Consider the following 24,043-nt stretch of genomic DNA (forward strand, 5'->3'; position numbering starts at 1 on the left):
CACCTAAGCTCAATAGCAATGCCTTTAGCCATTTGAGCTCTCAAGTGACAGAATTCATAGACTTATGCTCAGCCTCAGCAGAAGAATGGGAAACAGTATGTTGTTTTTTAGTTTTATAGGAAATAAGAGATTGTTTCAGAAAGACAAGATAGCCAGTAAGCGAATGTCGAGTTAACAGACAAGTAGCCTAATCCGAATCACATCACCCTTTCAAGGACAAATCATTATAAGATCTCAAAAAGAATCCCTTGGCCAGAAGAACCTTTTGTTAGAGTATGCCCAGAGACCAACCATGAGATGATTGTAATCACATACTTGTTTTACCTTGCTTGTTAATATAAGGCATTGCCATTATTATTTTAGTTTCTTTTTTTTGCGTGTATTAATAAACTGGTTAATAATAAAGTCTTGAGAATAATATGATTATTTTTAAAAGGTCCTTAGTCAAGTATTATTGTGGGCTTGGACAATGATAATGCATTGAGACTAAAGTGTAGTTGAGTGATGACAAAGTGTTATCACTGACGTAGGGATGTCAAAATCGATACATGAGTATGTGTTAGAGAACAATATACTGGACTGACTCGCTATGAGTATGTTTGTTGGATTATTATGTAAGATTATTATGTAATAATCACAACATTATTCATAGTGATAATTATGTATATAATTCTTAGACTTTAGATCATCTTTGTCCTAACATCGTGAGTCGTATATTTTGACACAGTCAAACATCTACCACAACAGGTTATACTATTAAGATTGACGTTGGGTATGACGCAATCTATGTAGTGGGATATGATTGATCAAGATAGGTGTAACAACCCGATTTTGGGCCTAGTCGGAACAGTGGTTTCGGGACCACGAATCCGATGAATAAAAATTTATTTTTCTTATATTTTTATGGTCTACGATTTCACGAAATGATTTTGTGAAAATTTCGTTTGAAAATTTCGACGTTTGGGCACTCAATTTAGTAAAAAGGACTAAATTGTAAAAAGTGTAAAGGTTCAGTTCTACATGTTAGAGGTGTTCAATTGTTATGAAACTTTAAATTGGAGGTCCTTATATGGTAATTAGACTATTGGTTAAGTTGGTAGACAAAAATGGGCATGAGATAAGTGAAATAGGAAATTTTTAAGTTAGGGGCAATTTGGTAATCTAGTAATTAAAATGAATTAAAAGGGAAAAAATATGGCAAATTGGGGCTCACCTTCTTCATTGGGACGAAATCAGCAAGGGGGGGGGAGCCATTGTTAGGGTTTTCAAGCTTCCATGCTCCATAGTAAGTGATTCTAAGCCCCGTTTTTAATGTTCTTTACGTTTTGGAGTCCCGGTAACTTGATTTTGCTTATTCTAGCAATAATTTAATCTAGGGTTTATATTTGGAAAAATACCCATATGTAAAATGTGTTTATTTTGATGTTTTATGGTAGAATATGAAGCTAGAAATTATGTTAAGCAACTTTTTCTAAGCGATTTTGAGTGAAAACGAGTAAAACGACATAATCTATAAAAATACTAAATGTTCATAAGTAGTGTTAGAGTGGGAATTTGGTGTTGTCATAGAAGGGAAAAATGTTCAGCATGTCATAATACATAAGAATAAGGGATAAAGTTTAATTTCCGAGCCTAGGGGCAAATTGTAATTTTGTGAAACTTTTGGGGCAAAAATGTAATTTTGCCAAAATGTGATTTTTGGACTGGATTGAATAATGTGAGTGTTAAATAAGTTAAATGTGTTATTATAAGTCAAGAAAGACAAGGAATTGACTTTGATTAGTGAAAAAAATGAGAAAAAGTGAGAAATTTCCCAATTGAACATTTAGAATAAAAAGGGATACGAATGAAGTAACAGAAATGATCACATATGTGGCATGGACTGTGTGTAGGCCACTATATGAAAGTGAAAGTGTTGGTCATGTGTGTAGTACTGTGTGAAGGCTACTACGTGAATCGATAAATAATGGTCACATGTGTAGTACTAAGTGAAGGCTACAATGTGTACCGAGAAGCTTTGGTCACGTGTGTAGTACTGTGTGAAGGCTACTACGTGAATCGATAAATAATGGTCACATGTGTAGTACTAAGTGAAGGCTACAATATGTACCGAGAAGCTTTGGTCACGTGTGTAGTACTGTGTGAAGGCTACTACGTGAATTGATAAATGATGGTCATATGTGTAGTACTAAGTGAAGGCTACTATGTGTACCGAAAAGCTTTAGTCACGTATGTAGTATTATGTGAAGGCTACTACGTGAATCGTAAAACTTGATCACGTGTATAGTACTATGTGAAGGCTATTACGTGAACCGTAAAAATTGATCACGTGTGTAGTACTATGTGAAGGCTACTACGTGTATCGAATGATAACAGTAACATGGGTGGTACTATGTGAAAACCCCAAATATTTGTTGTTATACCGACATGTTTAACGAGATATGAGAATGTGATTGAAATGTGATAAGTTACGAAAGAGTGACTGAAGTGATGAAGTCTTGCATTGTGTTATAAAATAAATGGTTATAGTGCTATGTGAATGAGAGATATTGGAATAGAATAGATTTGGACAGTGACGGTGATGTTACTTTGAAAAATCACCAAAAATTTTAAAAATTGATTTAGTGGTTGAATAAGATATGAAATTAAAGCTTATTGAGTATAATTTCATATAAAAGAAACAGAGCAAGCAAAAGAGTTGTATATTTTGAGATATTTTAACTTTAGTGAGACAGGATCGAAATGATTTCGGAATCCCCTGTTCTGATTTTGGAAAATCACTAAAAATTGTAAAAGAATAATTATGAGTTATAATTTATATGCTTAGAATACTTGATGAGTCTATTTTCAAATGAAATAAACGAAATTATCATCCAAATTCTGTACAATGAGATAATTCATTTTTAGTGAAGAGAGGTCAGTGATGTTGAGCAGTGAAATAGGGGTGAATTTAAAGAATAAAATGTACTAATTGGCCAATTCAAAAATTCTGAAAATTTTATGGTAATAAGAAATGTGAGTCTAGTTTAAGGGAAAATTAACAGATCTTAATTTGGAGCTCTGTAGCTTCAGATAAAAATGATTTGGTGATGCTGACTCAAATAGACAGCTTCAAATTTAAATGTAAGTGAATAGTGAAATTATGTATAATGCTATTTAAGCATGTTTTATACATAAAGAATGTGGAATGGAGAGGAGGAGGAGGACAATAAAATGTATGCAAGAATTGTGTATAATGGTCATATGCCCGATTATAATCGGTAAATGTTAAATTGAATGGTAAATACGTATTGGTACCGAAGGAACTATTGCGGTGTTGAAAAGCAATTGATCAAATATATAAGAAATTTAGTCTTGATATATATATATGATAATAATGATATATGGATGATTATATCATTGATTTGCATTGATTAATTCGGTTTATGTGATGGAAATGTCAAGAACATTTGTCTTTGATATGTGATGATCATGGTTTAAGCTCATATGGGAAAATAAAGTTTCATAGTATGAGAGTGTGGTATTGAAATATATATATTGGATTGAGAAATTAATTTGAATTGTGAACACGAAATATTGTGAATTGAATAAAATGGAAATGGAGCTTTGAATTCATTAGTAAGTATCGGGTCTCATAGGCCCTATTTGTTATGAATATAATATTTTGAGGATATGTTATAAAGAATTATAAAAGCATGTTAAAAATTTGAAGAGTTTAAATTTGAATGAAATTTTGTAACTCGGTTTAATACGTTTACATTTGTAAGTGTTCTAGTAATGCCTCATACCCTATTCCGGAGTTGAATAAGGGTAAGGGGTGTTACAATAGGATTTGTCCTTCCTACATAATGAGAGCAATATATTAGGCCTCTTGATGGAGTGAGACTAGAAATGCATGACCATGCTCGAATAAGTTGATATGAGATATCACACTTATTTGTTTATTATAATCTACTCAGAATATCAAGAAATATGAGGTTGGACTATACAAGTGTGACTATTCCATGACTTGTGTCCGATCTAGATATTAAGGACTAAAGGATATTATACATGAAACAAATTATCACAGAAAGGTTATATGGTAGCTCATTGCTTGTAATATTGGAAATGTTCGAGTATTACAAAAGCCTACAGGGTCACACCCTATAGTGGAAGCGAACAAAATAAAAATGCATTTGGTATTGTATTTAGCTGTTACATGAATTAAATTAATTATTGTTAAATATTGAACACATTATATGTACAAACTTGTAGACAAACAGAGAACATAGATAAAATTAATATATGAATTTGATTCATGCAAAATATTAATTGTATATTGTTTATTGAAATTATTAATATAAATAATTATATTAATAATTTTAGTTAAAATATAAAAGGATATGAAAATTGATATTCTTTTGGAAAGAATATAATTTCTTTTTCTGGCTTTCCATTTGTTTCTCTAAAAATAAGGGAATAATCCCTTTTTTTATGCATGTGATATCAAAGAAAAATAAAAGGAATATGAATCCCTGATTGTGTTAGGGTTGCCAAGAAAAACAAATTAAAAGGTCTAGTAGCCGTTTTTAAAAATTTTCTCTGAAAAGTTCAAGAGAGTTTTACTGTTCATTCTTTGACTGGATGGATTAGATAGAGGTTAAGATGTTATTGTTGCGGCTTGTGATCGACATCGTTCATAGGGGTCCTATCAATAACGCTATTCCTCGCTTTTTTAGTTTCAAAAATGTATATTTTCGACTCTTGTTTCAACCCGATTTGTTCATCGTACATGGATCCATGGCTGATGATCACCAAAATATTTTTTCCGTTGCACCACGGGGTGTACTGTCAATCCAACACCTTTCAAGTACCGGACAACACGCAAAGTCGCATCGCAATTCTCCTACCTTGGCTCATACATAAATTGGGATAAGACATGAACCGAGTATGCCAAATCAGGTATGGCCACTGCCAAATAAATCAAACGACCCATTAACCGTTAGTACAGCTCAGGATCGAACAAAATTGTCCCTATAACATATGCTAATTTATGATTTTGATTTATTAGGATCCTACGGGCTTTGCTCCCAAAAGACTCACCTTCGAAATGATATCAAGTGCATATTTCTTTTGACAAAGAAATAATCGCAAAGAGCTACGAGCTACCTCTATCCCTTAAAAAATATTTAAAAACGCTAAGATCCTTCATATGGAAGCAAGAACTGAGATACCCCTTAAAAGTTTTCAAAGCATCGGAATCATTCCTAGAAATAAGCAAATCACGACCTTAAACTAGCACATTAATGTCTACTTAAAATATGTGTAATTAATTTTTATATTCAAATAAAAACCTAGTATACTTTACATATAATTTTATGTCTAAAATATGAGGTTAGCCCCTATACTTTGACACAATTTGATATTTAGTTTCTGTACTTAAAATGTTAAAAATTAAGTCATAATTTTTTTTATTTAAAAATCCTAAGCAATCATTAAGCAATGTTTCGAATAGTCAATTCAACAAGCAATCTTCCTGAATAATCCCGGAATGATTCATTCAACGTTTTAAGCATTCGTTGAACCAAACATATGTTCTACTGTTTAATCTTGAACCATCCTATAATAGTATTTCTATTACATTGAACCAAACATATTGTCAATTCCTTTCATCTTCTTTCATATTCCCATAACTCCCATGATTTCCTTAAAATTTCTATGTAACCTACAAGTTGTGTTTTGTTTGTTTGATGATTGAAGGATCCGACATGCGTGAAGGCAATTGGTTCAGTGATGACTAAACATCAGGCACTGGTTTCCTTGACAATTCTTGCTTGGTGGAGGGTTGAGACTTCAACAATAGCACTTCTAGGGAGCATTTGGGCAAGCCCCGCCTTGATACAGAAAGGGTTTTTCTTGGCATCGGTTATGGACGTCCTGTTGTAGGATGTTACGACTCTGTCTTCTGCCATGGCTACCAAATGCTTGTGGGAATGCTTCAAATGAAGTAGCTAATGCAGAATCGTATTTCAGATTGCTTTTAGTTTTGGTGTTTGGCAGATTGCTTGTAAGGATGGGAGCCTGAGAGGGAATAAAATAGGGGTAGCTTTTGATGTTTTGTTAGTTTGAGAAGTTTCAATAAACATTAACTTATTCAAGAATTTTACTCAGCTTAACTTATTTAGTGCTCAATTTTCAATTTTATTGATTTTTTATATATTATCTTCTAGGTAGTTAATAAATCTTGAAACAGGACAAAAGAAATTATAATAATTTTATTGATCTTTTACATATTTAAAATTTTATAATTTTTTACTAAGTTTTAATATCTTTTTATAATTTTAAAAATTTTGGTTGAAATTATAATCTTTTAATTGATTTTTTTACATATTTAAATTTTATAATCTTTTAGTAAGTTTTAATAACCTTTTAAAAAATTTATATTTTAATATATTTTAATTTTGTAAAATTTTTGTTGACGTGATATGTCAAGTTAGTGTTGTTTGTCATGTTAGCACCACTAACAGTCAAATCGATTAACTGACAATTTCTGTTAATGAAATTAGTTGATTTTCTTGTCATTAAGGGTTCAATAAGATCATTTTTTAAGGGTTCAATTACTTTATTAATTTTTTACTAATAGCATTTTTGACTGATAAGTGCTAAAAGTAACATATTTTAGTCTCATTCTTAATACGTTTTTGGGTGATTATTTGATGTTAATAGTGAATTTTATGCTTCTAATCCTTTAAATTCATGTTTTTATGCTTAGGAGAACATTTGGGAGTAAAATGAGCGAAAAATGAGTGAAAACTAGAAAATTAGATCAAGGTACAGGAGCCATACGAGCTAACCCCTTCCACATGGCCTGGCCACATGGCCATGTGGCAAGTCATGTCAATTGCGTGAATTCGCACTCTGAACAGCAAAAAATTGTAATTTTTAGGTTTTTCGGGTATTTTAAGGCGTATATATGACAAAAATAAGAAGATATGAGAGAGCCATCATAGAATATTCAAGAAAACAACTCGGAAAACACCATTGAAGCTGATTCTAAAGCAGATTTCCGTTAAGATTGAATATTCTCGATTGGTTTCTTAGGAAATTAACATGAGTTTCTTTATTTCTTTCGATTATACCGTGTTTTGGATGTTTTTATTTTTAAGCATGAACTAATTTTCTAAATACATAGGGAGATGAACCCTATGATGAATTCTATCTTTTGATTTTTATTTTATGCAATAAAAACTTAGATTTTGTTCTCAATTATATGTGCTTAATTCTTGGCTTGAGAGTTCTAGATTATTGATCCATATTTGATGTGCTTAAATTAAAGGAGGAATAGACCCTGTTTAAGAGTAGATCTAGTGTAATTGAGTGGAGTTGCATGCAATCCTAAAAATAAAATTACATAAATATACCAGATTAGAGTCAAATCTAATAGGGAGATTCATAAATTGAGTTAATGTGACAATCATGGTTTCAATTAGAAAGAAATTTCAATTAATCAACTTAGAGTCAATTGCTCTTACTCTCGAAAGAAATATTAGCAAAATTTAGGGATTTCTAGGGATTAAGATACTAAGTAAATAAATTGCGTAATTTAGATGAAATCAAGGTGAATTCTTTCTTGGGTATTGTTTCGCTTCTTGGTTATTATTTTAGTATTTTCTTGAATTGTTATTTGTCGTGTTTGTTAGCTATTAATTTAGTTAATTTTAGTTTTCAATCAATCATTCAATTTATCGATTAAATAATAGAAAAACAGTATTTACTAGTACTTTTACTCTTCGTGGGAACAATATCTTTACTCACTGTAACTATAGTATTAATTGACAGGTACACTTGCCTTAGTCAAATTTTTAATTAGTTCACGGTGCATCTTTGACTTTTAAACCTTATTATTATTACCCTTGCATCGTGAAGATTTAATTTGTTAATGATTTAATTTTTTTAAATTATTTTATAGGATGAATTTTCTTAAAAGTAGGTTTGTGTGGCTATATTATTTGTCTTTAATATATATTTTGATTGTTGTGATATATGGCATGATTTAATTAGTGGATGTGATCTTTTGTTGAGTATGATTTATGATGCAAGTTTAATTATTGGTTCTGTTTGGTTTAATTGATGACTGATTGAGAATTTAATTATGAGTGGCTAGGAATTAATAAGATACCATAATAAAGGTACAATGGGAACGACTCGATGTGGGTTGGTGCAAAGTGAACACTGATGGGGTTGTACGGAGTGATGATGAAATGGTTGTGACTGGTGGTGATACTCTTGTTGGACAACACACGTTAGCGAACAAAATAGATAAATATAATAAATAAATATTCATATATAAAATAAAATATAAATAGAATAATTTATATTTAATTCGTCAAATACGAACATCAATCAAAACCATAACAAAAATTGAAATCGAAAATAAGAATAGAGATTTTACTAAATGTTGAGGCTTGTGAAACACAATTTCCTTAAAACAAATTCAGCCTCTCCTATGGTACTTGGAGATGGAAGAATGTCTCCCAAGATACAACAATTCAATGATCAAAGCAGCAGCACAAATGATACATTTTTCTATCATCAGAATGTTTGAAAAATACGGAGAAGAAAAGAAGAGTTTATGAGAGCAAAAAAATTTCGGTGTGAGAGAATTTGGGAGTGTATAAAAACCTTCAGAATTCATAGCCTTTTATAGGAATTGAGAATGTTGGAATTTTGGAAAATTTCCACAAAATCTGTCATTAAAGAGACAATAAATCAATTTGATTAAAAAATTAAATCAAATTGATTGGAATCAAATAAACAAGATAAGTGTCCTTATATAAGCAGATTATGAGGACAAAATAATTTTGTGTTGGGCTAAAATATCTACAAACCCAACCGATCCAGACGTTTTGCATCGTCAACATCGTGCGAGTGCGCCTCAACCCCGTCGGGTTTGGACCTACACCCCATTGCGCTTGAGACAAGGTTCTAAACTTAGTCATTCAATCACTTTTTTAGAGGGTTCCCATATATAAACACATTTCACACTTTGTATTTAACCAATGTGGGATCTAAGCCTTTACTTTTCCTCAACAAATATTTCTAAGTAGCTTACTTTGAGCATCAAGTTCTCATTCATCACTCAACCATTTTGAGCATATGATATACCGTTGTAAAGGTCTTATGAAGTAGAATATGAAACCATAATTTTATGATTCAACTATTCACTTTTACCTATTAAGAATATGCCTCAAAGTTCCATAAAAATAAAATTTTTCCAACAATACTCAGGATTGTCAAATAGGCTGAGTGATCGAACTTTGTAGGAGGATTGGGGTGCATATGATAGACTTGTTCATGGTTGGCAACTGAGAGCTAGGCGAGTGATCTTGGAGTTGGATGATATGTCGATTGTCCAAATGGTGAACAGGCAAGGAAATGTTGTGTTCTGAGCTATACAGTGGAGTTGAGACGTTAAGGTAAAATATAGATTTAAAAAAGGAACCGTGTTACTGATGCAATGGTTTTGGTCTGTCGATAGGCCAAATACACAGTCCTTTTTTTAAGCAAATTTCATGGATCCATTGTTAATTCTACTAATTTTTCTTAAACATATTGTCTATAACATCATTGATGAAATCATGTATTGTGGAGTGTGAATATCCACTGTCGATCAAAGCTTTCCTACTCTTTTCACTCATCTCTTTTACGCTCTTTCTAGCATCACTATTATGCTCCATCACATACTAGATTCCTTTCTCTATCGTCTCAACCCTCACTATTTCAAGTTCACCCCTACTTATAACACATCTCCTAGAATCCATGTTAATTTCCACTGCTAATCCCAACTCCCTCACCAATTCAAACGCGTTTAGCTATTTCTCTATGTAAAGTGGCCACGTCACCATCGGAACTCTGAACAATATACTTTCTAGCATCGAGTTCCACCCACAGTGCGATATGAACCCTCCAACCGCCGAGTGACCCAAAATCGCTACTTGAAGCGCCCAACCAATGATCTTAGCTATGTCATGCGTCCAATCTAAAAACCCTTCTGGCAAAACCTCCGATGCGTCGTCATAACCTGTAACTCCCTAGAATTTGGGGTTAGAAGTTTTGTGATTTGTAGGTAGGGTCAGTGGCTAGTTCGGGTATTTGAAGTCATGTCCGCGTTTTAGTGTCAGAATGGGCTTGTTGGTCTGGTGGTTTGTTGTGTGTTTGTATACCTTTGGGTTTTGAGTTCGAGCCATCATGTGTGTGGTTTGGGGAAATAATTTTAATTTAGTTTTGTTGTAACGTCCAAAATACCTATTTTAATTTTAATTTTAATTATTTTTTTATTTTGGATAAAACTTCCCAATATCACTTTCATGTTCTCTTGTTTCTCTCCCCATTCTCTCTTGTTAGTTTTTATTATTTTTTCTCTTTTTTTATTTTTCTTCGGGTTTTAAAAATTATACGTTTCTCTGCAATTAAGTTCTCCTCTTTAATTGTCGTTAATGGTTTTTAGGTAGTTTAAGGTTTTGAGTAGAGGTAAGTGGTGTAGGTTTTTAGGTTTTATATGTGTTAGATTGATATGGTGATGATATTGGTTCTTGTTTGTGTAATTAAGATTTCTAAATTGCATTGAGGAGGCGTTCCGATCTTCTTTCGTGTTTGGATTCGCGAATTCAGGTGTGGGTTCGGTAACTCTTTCTTTTCATTGACGAAATTTTGATTTAGTTCAATGAAATTTGATATAATTGGTGTATCTCTGAAAAATTACCATTCGAAGTGTCAATTCTTGCGATTTACCTTGAAATACTATGGGTTTTTGGTGTGTTACTAGATTAACAGTGGTTGGGTAGTTTCTCGAGAGCAAAGTCACGTTCTACAGTTAGTTCTGGTATGGTTTTGTGACCACACGGGCATGTGCCCTAACATGGGTGGTTCACATGGTAGTGTAGATTTGGGAATTAGGGTTTCTGGGCAAGATTAGGTGCCATACGGCCTGGCCAGACGGTCGTGTGGTTGATTTGGAAAAATTAGTCAATTTTTACATGGCCATCTCTCTTGGGTACACGGGCGTGTGCGTTTGGGAATTTAGGGTTTTTGATGAATTGTGGTGCCACAAGGCCTGGTGATACGAGTCACAAAAGCCCAAATTCTTGAAGGCGAGGCCCAATAAGCAAATTCCCAGCCCAATCAAGAAATCCATCCATACTTAGTTGAAAATCAGGCCAAATTGTCAAAGTGGCCCAAGTTGTAAAGTTTTATTTTTATTTATTTATTTATTTATTTTACTTAGTTTAAATTTTTATATTCAGTCTAAGAGTCCCAAATAAAAGACCCTTGGCCGAATTTTCATATTAAAATAATTAGGAGTTTTTTTTTTAGTTTTAGTTTTAGTGTTCTAATTAAATTAGGAAAACATTTGAAAGGCCTATTTATATGGCTTGGCCAGCCACCCTACATAATATTACAATTACATTGAAAATTTCAGATTTGATTTGAGTGAAAATTCTCTTTGAGTTCTTCAAGGATTTTCTCTTGAGTTTTCTTTAGAAGTTGTTTTAACAATCTTTTTGATTGTGGGAGCCATCTTCAACCTTCTTCTTGCCATTGATATTCTTTGGAGGGGAGATTAGAGCCGTTTGAAGGGAGTTGTGAGATCTTTCGAGATTTCAAGGCTTCTTAGGACTTATCTTTTAATTTCTTACTGTCAATTCTTTCTTTATTTCTACTTGTGCTGAATCATTATCTAATCTATTTTCTGTTCTTATTGTGTTTTCAGCCTTTTTCTATCTTAAGGAATCAGCCCAAAAATCCCCAATTTCTAGGGTTTTTCCATACTCGTTTTGGGTGAAATTAGATTGTCGAAATTTGGGGAAAACTATCTTGGTGTTCAATTGGGCAAAATCACAATCTCCTTGAGGGTTTCAAGAACCCTAACACTTATTTCTATTCTCAATTTGATTCTTTGCTGATTTGGGGATTTTATTTCAGATCTAAAAATTTAAAAATCTAATCTTTTAATTTTCTGTTTCGTTTCAGATCTAATTGTTTAGGGTTTTCGTAGGAGTTTCTCGTGACTTGGCAACTCGATCTTGGTCCGCGCGCAACCCCGTATCATTTGGTATCAGATTTTGGGCGTTTTGGGTGTTCTTGGTTGATTTCTAAACTGATCTCTATTTTTTAAAGCATAAACGGCAGTTTTACCCAGAAAAATTGTTCAAAAAAAATTCATTTGAGTGGGTAAACGTTGTCCGATTGATCTGAAATTTTACATACATGTTTTTGGCACTGTGATTGAATATAAAAAATTATTCCCGCAAAAAAATCAGTCAAAAAGTCAAAAAATAAAAAATACGAAATTCAATAAAAATTTTAAAAAAGATTTAGCGGGTTGAATTTGGTGCCCAAAATTTCCAGATCAAAAATTCAATATATAAGGACACTCCAGATTTAATTTCGTGATTTTTGGAGATCGGGAACACCTCGAACGAAGTTGTCAAGTTACTCCGCAGTTTTTCGAGTTTTCTGTTTTCAGCAATTTTTATTGATTCTTAGCTGTAGGTTTTCATTTGTTTTCCTTTATTCTTCCTTTACGTTATCTAACACCTTCTTGTTTCTTGTGTTAGTAGGATTTAAACGTGTGCACAACTTCTTCCTCGGTGCAACACGAATCAATTGGTGTCTCGTCAGTTTTTGGCATCCTAGTGCAAATTAGGATTCTTTGGTAGTTTGGTTCACACTCTCTAATTGGTTGATATAAACTCTGATAAAGAACTCACAAGATTGAATTCGACCTCATTGAGAATTTGATTTTTTCTTTTTGAGTGATTAACGGTGAGGTTTGATAACTTTTATTTTTGAGTGTTGAGTGTTTTGCAGGTTTTAAAAAAAATGTCTACAGGTGATAATACTAGTGACATATTTAAAAAATTCCAACAACAGTTGGACGAACAGGCTGCTGCACTTCGAGCGTTGACTGCTACTATCAATGAGGTGCGGTTGAATCAAGAGCCTCAATATCGAGATCAAATTAAAGACGATGTGGATAACCAGCCTCCTGCTCATAGGCGCGCTCCTCGGCGTGTCCCTAGAACTGATTATGATCTTCATGATCGTGGACAACCCTCTTTGACAAAACCAAAGAGCGAGCAGCAACGAGAACATCTCTTTCATACTCGCTGCCATGTACAAGGTAAGCTTTGTAGAGTTATTATTGATGGTGAAAGTTGCTCGAACGTAGCCAGCACGACGATGGTGGAAAAGCTTTGCTTAACCACTACCAAGCATCCACGACCTTATCAACTACAAGGGCTTAGCAACGAAAGCCAATTTAAGGTCACTCAACAAGTGCGCATCGCCTTTTCTATCGGTAAATATCAAGACGAAGTCGTGTGCGACGTAGTACCTATTCAAGCCTGCCATTTATTGCTAGGAGAACCATGGCAACTGGATCGAAAAGTCACTCACGATGGTCGTACCAATAGGTATTCTTTCAAGCATCAAGGAAAGAAACTTACCTTAGTGCCGCTCACTCCGGAACAAGTCCATGAGGACCAAATCAAACTGAGAAATTCTGTTAAAACGAGTGAGGAAAAAGAAAAAGACAATGAAAAAGAGCAAAAAGAGATTGAGAGTGAAAAGGAATGTGAAACAGAAAAGAAATTTGAAAAAGAAGTTGAAGAAAGAAGAGAAAATGAGTTAGAAAAAGAAACAAAAGAAAATGACGAGGAAAGGCTAGTGAGGAATGTTTCCACTAACCAAGATATGAATTTTTCTTGTGTTGCTACTTTTCAGGTTCCTGAAAGATCGAAAGATAACTTTCAACTTCAATACCTCTCAAATGAAAGACGCTTTCATACGATCAACTTAGGCAAAGATGAAATCACACTACATGATCCCGAAGGTAAGCGAGGTAAGGAAATTTTAGAAACCGAGTCCAGTGCAGATTTAAAAATTATTAATAAAACTTTTGGTGACTTAGTTCTTAAAAGATCCTCTCATTTTGATCCGATTAATTGTTACTCTTCGATTGTGGTTGATAAAGTCATTACGAAAAGAAGCGTGATTTGTTATTCTCTTGATTTACCTTGTGTAAAATCCTCGAATTTGTCCAAATCTGTTTTGGAGAATAAGGTAACGAAATTTTCCAAATTTGTTTTCAATCTATATTCGTGCCTTAAACAGTTTATGTGGTTGTACATGAAGTTTGAGTTCCATTTGACAAAGGTTAACTCAACAACGGAGATTCGACTACACTATGCCCCGATGAGCGAAGGTTTGTTTTAAATGAAAAAGGTAAAATCGACCCTTATTCTTCTGCTTATCGAGGTAAGATGCTTGAAACCTTTGAAACACTTTTGTACTCCTCGGATAGTGATAAAGATCGTGTTGATGAACACTTAGATCGAAACGTGCTTGACTGTCCTATTTTATTTATTGATGAACTATCTGTTTTGATGGTTGATAAAAAGATTCTTGTTTTTGATAATGCATGTGTGAGTGAATCTATAGACCGTCGATTAATGCATGGTATGATTATGCAACTCTGTGAACCATGTGAATCTTTTCAAATACCTACTTGTGACGATTATGTTTACCATTTGATTTATTACTCGCAATTTATTCATGGTTTGTGGGAACAATGTGAGACGACTGAATGCCTTAAAACATGTCCATATTTGTTTCAAATATTTGACGAGGCAGTGGTGAGTAAATTAGATTGTTTGCATTGTAATCTGAATCTGTCCATTCACATGCGTTATACCTGTTCTATTATGCTTATAATTGGACTACAAGCTTGTTTGTGTTGCTATTTACTATTTCATGGCTATTCTTTTCAGTGGACTCAATTGCCATTACTCCCGTTCGATAGAGGAAAGTCGAGTTCATTTGATTTTTCAGATTCGAGGACGAATCTTTTTGAGGAAGGGGGGAATGATACGAGTCACAAAAGCCCAAATTCTTGAAGGCGAGGCCCAATAAGCAAATTCCCAGCCCAATCAAGAAATCCATCCATACTTAGTTGAAAATCAGGCCAAATTGTCAAAGTGGCCCAAGTTGTAAAGTTTTATTTTTATTTATTTATTTATTTATTTTACTTAGTTTAAATTTTTATATTCAGTCCAAGAGTCCCAAATAAAAGACCCTTGGCCGAATTTTCATATTAAAATAATTAGGAGTTTTTTTTAGTTTTAGTTTTAGTGTTCTAATTAAATTAGGAAAACATTTGAAAGGCCTATTTATATGGCTTGGCCAGCCACCCTACATAATATTACAATTACATTGAAAATTTCAGATTTGATTTGAGTGAAAATTCTCTTTGAGTTCTTCAAGGATTTTCTCTTGAGTTTTCTTTAGAAGTTGTTTTAACAATCTTTTTGATTGTGGGAGCCATCTTCAACCTTCTTCTTGCCATTGATATTCTTTGGAGGGGAGATTAGAGCCGTTTGAAGGGAGTTGTGAGATCTTTCGAGATTTCAAGGCTTCTTAGGACTTATCTTTTAATTTCTTACTGTCAATTCTTTCTTTATTTCTACTTGTGCTGAATCATTATCTAATCTATTTTCTGTTCTTATTGTGTTTTCAGCCTTTTTCTATCTTAAGGAATCAGCCCAAAAATCCCCAATTTCTAGGGTTTTTCCATACTCGTTTTGGGTGAAATTAGATTGTCGAAATTTGGGGAAAACTATCTTGGTGTTCAATTGGGCAAAATCACAATCTCCTTGAGGGTTTCAAGAACCCTAACACTTATTTCTATTCTCAATTTGATTCTTTGTTGATTTGGGGATTTTATTTCAGATCTAAAAATTTAAAAATCTAATCTTTTAATTTTCTGTTTCGTTTCAGATCTAATTGTTTAGGGTTTTCGTAGGAGTTTCTCGTGACTTGGCAACTCGATCTTGGTCCGCGCGCAACCCCGTATCACCTGGCCATACAGGCATGTGTTCCCACACGGGCGTGTGAGATCTCCACAAGATCGTGTCTTTTCTGCTCTTAATTTTTAGCACTTTTGGACAGTGAGTTACACGGGCTGCTCACATGGACGTGTGGCATTATGTCGCCAATTTTTGTATTGTGTCTATTTTTGACTTGTTTGTGACCCTGTGGGTTCCGAAACTCGGTTAGGTCTTAGTAAGGGTGGTTGGGACTCTGTTTGGCTAGGACTTACGAGTTGTTTGTAATTGTTACACTAATATAATGATTCGTCATTATGATGTTGCCTAATAATTCTGTATTGTGATACTTGATTCTGAACCTGGAGTGATTTGAATGTGCGCATTTCTGATTTCATACTCTGCTTCTGTAAGTCTATCTTCAAAAGGTGTGCAAAAATTGCATTAATCTTTTTAGATTGGGTTGCGAAGAGAAAGGAGTCTGATTTGTTTTTGCAGTTTCCAATGAAATACGTCTGTATAGCGGTTTACCGCACAGTACATCATATATGTCAGCTTTGCTGGATATTAACATTTGAATTGCTTAGTCCACATACTTGGTGTGTAGGGTTGGATGAGCCTTTCGAGGTCCTATGTGGTGTGCATGGTTGGATGACCTTAGTTAGCTCTTTTTGGGGTACTTTCAGGGGATGGAGAGGTGTTTGGCTGGATGGGTGAGATTACTTTCTGACTTGTTACATACCATTTGCATCTGTTTACATGTTGTTTGTCTGAATGATGAGCTTAATTACATGTTGTTTGTCTGAACGTTGGGTAATTATTGTGTGTGATTGGGTGTGATTGGAACTTTGTAAACGCGACTTGTGAATTTTGTATCCATATCTTTTATTTCTGATCGGTTGTTCGGGTAATGTTTTGAAAGCATTCTGGTTTGTTTCTTCATCTTTTTGCTTCTTACGTTTAGATTCGAACTTATACTGAGCTTGTATAGCTCACCCCCATCAGTTTCCCTTGCAGGTACATTTCTAAATTCTAACGCTGGACTCAGTATGTAGAGGTCTCGAACGGTCTCGGTTAAAAATAAATTAATAGTTCTTCTTTTCAGTTTCCATTTTGTTATACGATCTTGAACTGTAAGGTTTTATAAAGTCTGTGGTACAAATTTTGTTTTTTATTTTTCTCGTAAATCTTACTTTATTCATCAATTAAACTTATCTGTTTTATTTTCTGATTGAGATCTAGGAGATTAAATGTTCTTGGTTCGTAAAGGGATAAATATGTATGTAATGGAATTTGATATAATTTGTTTTGTAAAACTTTCCTACGATCACGTCGATGATCAATGTAACCTCTAGGATTTGGTCTAACTTCTAGGCTGAGTTTTGGGGCACTACATAATCAGTTAGGCTTGCCATTGAACTCTTGGATGGGTCTGGGGGTTGGCGTAGTGACCACAAGAACCGATGCCCACTTTGTTCCAGTACACAAAAGATCTCTTTCACTTGATCCCCATTGAAACTCCCCCTCTCCCGAAGTAGAGAAACACCACAGATGAAATAGGTTGTTCATCCAGCCATTTCATGATATCAGAACTCTGATGGACCTCACTTTCATTATCGAGATCCAATATACTTCCCACTGGATATATGGGTGGTACACTACCATAAGAAAGGGAACTGACTGCGTGGGATTCCAGCTCCCAAAACGTGTTTATCATTATACCCTTGGCCTTTCTTAGCCTTCTTACCAAGTTATTCACCATAGGAAGAGATTTAGGTTTGAGCATAACAGTGGGAGAAAGTTTAGATAAAACAAGGTTAAGATAAGAAGGTATGGTAAACTTAGTGCTCGAGTCCTTTAACTCAACGATGTTAACATTTTGCTCATCTTGAAAGGCTACAGCTGATAAATAGAAAACATAACTGGGAACACCTAACTCGTTACCCAAATTGATTAAAGGAGTTAAAAAAAAGTTGAGAATAAACACCGCAAGTCGATGCGAGTCAATCACTGAGCTGGAGTACTTTACAATATTTGCGGTAACCTCTTTCACCAATGGCCCATGGATCAGCACTAAAGAAGTGATAAAATCGGCGGGAGCGACATCTTTGTGGGTTTCAGGTGGAGAGAGGTGGATGAATTTGATGCGAGTGGCAGTGAAAGAGTCGACAGAGGCGGAAATTTTTGCATCAAGGTTTAGCTTCATGATAAGAACAGGAATAGAGAGATTGGGATACAGATTCACTAAAATCTTAGCAAGTTGAACCATAGATACGAAATGGCCCTTACAAGGCATTGGCATAAACACTAGCTCCGCTTTCATTATCACTGGAATAGAAACGGAGAAAAGTGAAGCAATGGAACAGCACAGGGCCTGCAACAGAGATGATGAAGTAGGTAGATATAATAGAAAGTCATGGACTTTTGTTTTGACTTTGATGTCATTCCTTTGTTGGATTGATTGTGGTTTAACTTTAACATCCGCCAACAACTTATTTTAGCTTAGAAATCGATTAGAGACAAGTGGGGCACGAAAGTTAAGGATTAGTAGGGTTGTTACAAAGATGCTTTGAATTAATAAACCAAACTTAGGCGGCAGAGGTTTGTATTATTTAGGATTTGTTTCATACAAGAATAGGGGTGGGATGGTTAACATCGCTTCAACCCATGCTCAAGATAAGAATTTTAATCACCATTTTATATCAATTAAAATTGTATTATTCGGAATCTTATTTCATTGGATTTTGGATTTAATCAAAATTTAATGGTGGCAAATATAATTAATCGAATCTTAATTTAGCTTCCATTGTTATTGCTGCTAATACATGAACTCTAAGCACGCTAAAACACATTTATTTTCTTATAAAAATCATGAATATAATAATAGAGAATATCATCAGATATTCTCAACGTTAAATTAAAATAAATTTGTCTAAACTTTAGATTATCATTTCATTTAAATAAAATAAAAAGCTTAATATCAATTTTTTAATTATACAAATACAAGGAATGGTATGAAAAATACAAAAAATATGTTTTCATATTAATGCCAACCATTTTAACTAGTGTTCAATTTATATTGGATAAAAAAAATCCTCAGATATTAAAAAATTAATACCAATATTATTGAGATGTCTTAATTAAATTCAACATTATTATTGATTTATTAATTAAACAGTCTTAGTCACATTATTATTAGGATTTATTGTTTTTTATACAACATAGGTTGAATACCAGCTAAAAAGGTTAAAATTAATGTCGATTGAGTATTAACTCGATTGGTATCAATATTGTTGTCAGTGCAAGAAGATGTGGGTTTGGGTGTGTTGAAGCGCGCAATTCTTTGATTGAAGGATTTAGGATCTAGTCTATAGCTCATGTGTTGAGAAAGGCCTATCAAATAATTTCTTCTAGAGTCCAAATTTAATGGAATTATTGAATACAAAAAGATGTTTACAGAAAAAATAAAACTTATCTTGGTATTTATGAAATCTTTTGTTAACTTTTGTAGTCTTAAATAGTTAAAAGGTTTTGTAAATTTAATTTGGTTAAAACCCTTAATTTGAAGTTCAAATTTCTCAAAAAAAAAATCATCTAAAGATTTAATCTAAACTTAAGTAAAAATCCCTTTGATCGTTGATACAAAAATAAATTTGTATTTTTAATGCATTTATTTTTGGTTAATTATTAAATAAAATGCTACTAAATTTGAATTTTTTTATTAGGAACGAAGTTGGTGAGCTGAAATTCAAAATCATACAAAAGGGGCTAAATTGGAACAAAAAGCAAAGAGGAAGGGTACATTGAAAGATTAAAGGTTTGAAGTTGGCTGGATAAAGATTCAAGATTTAAAATTGACTAGATAATGATTAAATTATTTTTTATATTGTTAAAATTTGTAATTAGTTTAAATTTGAACTTTAGTTTAAAATCTGATTTTTAAATTTTGATTTATCTAGTGATAATCTTTTAAGGAAAATCTAGTTATATTTTAGCTCTAGAAGTGTGTATAAATACCTGGGCAGACTTGGCTTTGGCAATAATCAATTCTTTACCCTTTTTTTTCTTTCTGTGTTAGTGCTTTTCTATTATGCTATTTCAATTTTCTTTTACTTTCAATATTTTTGGTTTAATTACCTTCCAAGACCTTCCTCTCCAAATTCCACCACTTCCATACTCCTTCTAACATGATTTATTTCATGCTTAACTAAATCCCCTTTTTAGCCTTAGTTGGGTTGTCACTCCGACAAAAGTAACCGTGAGATACAAACCCACACTAAATACTTTACAATTCGGTATTCGATTTCTCTCCGGCATATGGGATAGTACAAATTCGTCCCTTAAAGTTGGTTCGATTTCAATTCAAAAAGCATGCGTTGGGTTGTAATCGTTTGGCGTATAGTTGGGAAGTTGAGTCGGCTGTGTTGTATTCAAAATCCCGTGAACAAATTGGTGTGTTCAAGTGGGAAAAGCCAGTTGGATTCTGTCAAGGGAAATAATGATCAGCTTTAAACGACCCACACGGTTGAGGCCGTTAATTAAAGTTGGGCTTATCAGATCGTAAGGCTGTCGAAGTTTTAAATTACGAACACGTGTCACATGGTTAGAAATTCGATAAAGGTCAATTTGCAGGACGTACCGGAATCGACTATAAGAGGAAAAGTTGGTGGTTTGAGGCATCCTCGACCGTTATAACCAACTTATCGGTAGGAAAGGAAAAATCTTCTTTTAAGGATCGGTTCAAGTTCAGGGGGCATCGAGGCTAAGGCTAAGCTTTAAAATATTTTATTTACCCATTTATTTTATTTGCTTAAAATTTATTTTTACAATTTCGAATTTGTTTTCATTTTATTACATTACATTTTAAACAATCCTTGTGGATTCAACCCTACTGCTCTATACTGCTATTTAGTGTTATCTTATCGTAGGAATTCATATTTGGTGGTTACACCCATCAAATTTTGGCGCTGTTGCCAGAAATTGGTGAAAATTTCTAATTTTTTATTTTTTTACGACTAGGTCAGAATCGGGGATTCTAGAATTTGAATCGAAAATAAAGAAGTTGGCTCAAACATTCCGAAGAGAAGCTATTCGACATGGTAAACGACCACATCCCGACTTTGAAGTAGGATCTTACACCGATGATATTTTCTCATCCGAGGAGCCAAAAGGAATGCCAAATCAAACTATACGCTAACTCGTAGTAGCACCAGATAAACAACAACCACTATGCATAACTTATCCGGTGGGAGAAACGCCGTTCGATTTAAAGTTGGGATTAATTCACTTATTGCCCACTTTTTACGGTTTGAAAAATAAGAAACCCCACACTCATGTGAAGGAATTCCACATGGTTTGTTTAAGTATGAAACCAGAGGGATAAACCGATAATCAAATTAAACTTCGAGCTTTTCCTTTTTCATTAGCCAACTTAGCTAGGGAATGACTATTTCATTTACCTTCAGGATCTGTTAATACATAGACTGATATGTCTCGGTTGTTTCTTGACAGGTTTTTTCTAGCATCTCGAGCAGGTGAATTAAGGAGAAGTATAGTCGGAATATAACAAAAAGAAGCAGAGTCACTCTATGAATATTGGGAGAGATACAAGTAGTTGTGTGTAAGTTGGTCATAACATGGTCTGCCTGAACAGTCACTCTTACAGTATTTCTATGAGGGGTTGCTCCCGATGGAAATGAAGATGATTAATGCCACTAGCAGAAGTGCGTTTGTGAACATGACTCCTCAAAGAGCTAGGGAATTGATTTTGACCATGGCTGCGAATTCTCAACAGTATCGACCATCTATGGAACCTACGAGAAGGGTTCATAAATTGAGAACTTCTTCCTTAGTAGATAAGATTGACAAGCTTATTAATGTGGTTAAAAATATACTTGCAGGAGAAACAAACCCAACTCAGTCATGTGAGATTTGCGCCAAGCCTGATTATCCTACTAACTCGTGTCTAATTTTACTTGAGGACACAACAACACAAGTAGGTGTCGTTAGGAACTACCCAAGGCCATCTCCAAGGTGATATGATCCATACTCGAACACGTACAATACAGGTTGGAGGGACCACCCGAATCTAAGCTATGGGTCAAACCTTCGATATAATCAACCGTATTAGCTAAGGCCACCTCCGCCTCAATAGTATCAACCTCCAAAGTCATCTCTTGAAACCATAGTAGAAAGGTTAGTCGTTAACACCGAAAAGTTCCAACAAAAGACTGAAGTGCATCTCCAAGAAATGGATCAACAAATAAGAAAGCTAGTGCTCATGGTTAGGTGTTTGGAGAATTAAGGAAAACTATCGTCTCAAACTTAGTCGAACCCACGTCAAAGTGTGAGTGCTATGATTGTAAAAGATGAAACAATGTCAAAACCAGTGCCTGGCACGAGTCGTGACCATGACGTTGAATAGGAAAAATAAAAAGCCGGACCAGTAGCTCCCACAGAGCCGACACCATAGAAAACATTTGTTGTACCTCCCCCATTCCCTAGAAGGCTTGCCCAAGTTGAAAAGGAATGGGAGGAAAAATAAGTCATTGATACATTTCGGAAGGTAATATTATTTTACTTGATGCAATTAAACAAGTTTCACACTATGTAAAATTTGTGTAAGATTTGTGTACCGGCAAAAAGAAACTCCAAGGAAATGAATGAGTGAATATAGGAGAAAACATTTCTGCAGTACTAAAAAGGAAAATCCGGCCTAAGTGTAATGACCAATGTATGTTTTCTATACGCTGCAAAATAGGAAATAATGACATAACGAAAGCCATGTGTGATTTGGGAGTATCTATTAACGTAATGTCTTCACCTATTTTTAAATTTCTAAACACGGGTCCTTTGAAAGAAGTAGGGGTGATTATTCAATTAGTAGACATATCATGTGTGTATCTAGAAGGGGTGCTGAAAGATGTCATCGTAAAAGTAAATGAACTAATTTTTTTGCATACTTTTGCATTATCGATATGGAGGATGACCACTCAAAAAATGCTTCCGATATTCTACTCAAGAGACTATTCCTAAGCATCGCATGCACAAAAATTGATATACAAAATGGAACCTTCACTATGAAATTCGACGGCAATGTTGTAAAATTTAATGTTTATGAGGCGATGGGCCAACCCAGTATAATGTCGAATATTTCTAGTATTGATATTATTAAACCACTAACGAAATTTCATTTTGAATATCATGAAAAGGACAAGTTACAAATGGTGCTTTGCAAAAGTTTAGACCTCGAAACGGTGGATAAATTGAAAAAGTTAATGACGTTCAGAGAATCGATTTGTGAAATCGTTATTTTATTAGAGACTCTGCAATTTCCTAGAAGCCAAGGTAAATACTTTGAACTTTCTCTGTCCAAAACTAAACTGTTGCCTTCTATTTTGTAAGCCCCAAATATAGAGCTTAAACCATTGCCGGAACACTTGGGTAATGGGAACATATTACCGGTGATAGTTTCCAGTAAGCTTTCGGGACCGGAAGAAGAGATTTTAATTCGAGTCTTAAGAGACTACAAAGGGGCAATCGGGTGGACGATTGCCGATATAGAAGGGTTAAGTCTTTTAATTTCTATGCACAGAATCCTAGTAGGAGAAAATGAAAACACGAATAATATAGCTTAAACGCCTCATTCCATCAATGATGGAGGAATTCAGGAAATGCTTTAAGGAAAATGGGAAAAGGTTGAAACTTTTCTACAAAAACTTCCGAGTGCACGTAATGGAAGAATTATTTCTCAAGCAACCAAATGAATAACATTCAGGTCATTGAACTAACGTCGTTAAACAAAAGCTTTTTTTGGAAGGCAAACAATATTTATTGATTTTAATATATTTAATTTTGAATTTTAGTTTAATTTAGGTTGAAAATAAAATAAATAATAAGATTATTATTTAATCTATTTTAATGTGTTGTTTTCCAAGAACGATGGTGGAGGTTGTCCCTTTTCATCTAAAAATAAATTAGAATCAGATTTCTTTTGTGGCATGAGCACGCCTTGTCAAATTTCAGTGTTGCCATTTATTGAAACATACATCTAAGACCGAACTAACCAGAACCAACCCGAATTGCCCAAACCTTCCTACGCCAAATTAATACGGGGAGTACACTTGACCCTTCTATTTATTATTGTTTTAAAATTGCACATTGAGGACAATATGGGCTAA

General features: G+C 34.0%; 1 pseudogene; it reads right to left on the minus strand.

The window, feature by feature from the left end:
* Positions 1 to 9,722: 9,722 nt before the first annotated feature.
* LOC107908046 (UDP-glycosyltransferase 71A15-like) lies at positions 9,723 to 18,186 on the minus strand (annotated as a pseudogene).
* Between the last annotated feature and the right edge of the window lie 5,857 nt (positions 18,187 to 24,043).

Source organism: Gossypium hirsutum, chromosome D02, assembly GCF_007990345.1.
Source record: "Gossypium hirsutum isolate 1008001.06 chromosome D02, Gossypium_hirsutum_v2.1, whole genome shotgun sequence".
Taxonomy (NCBI): Eukaryota; Viridiplantae; Streptophyta; class Magnoliopsida; order Malvales; family Malvaceae; genus Gossypium; species Gossypium hirsutum.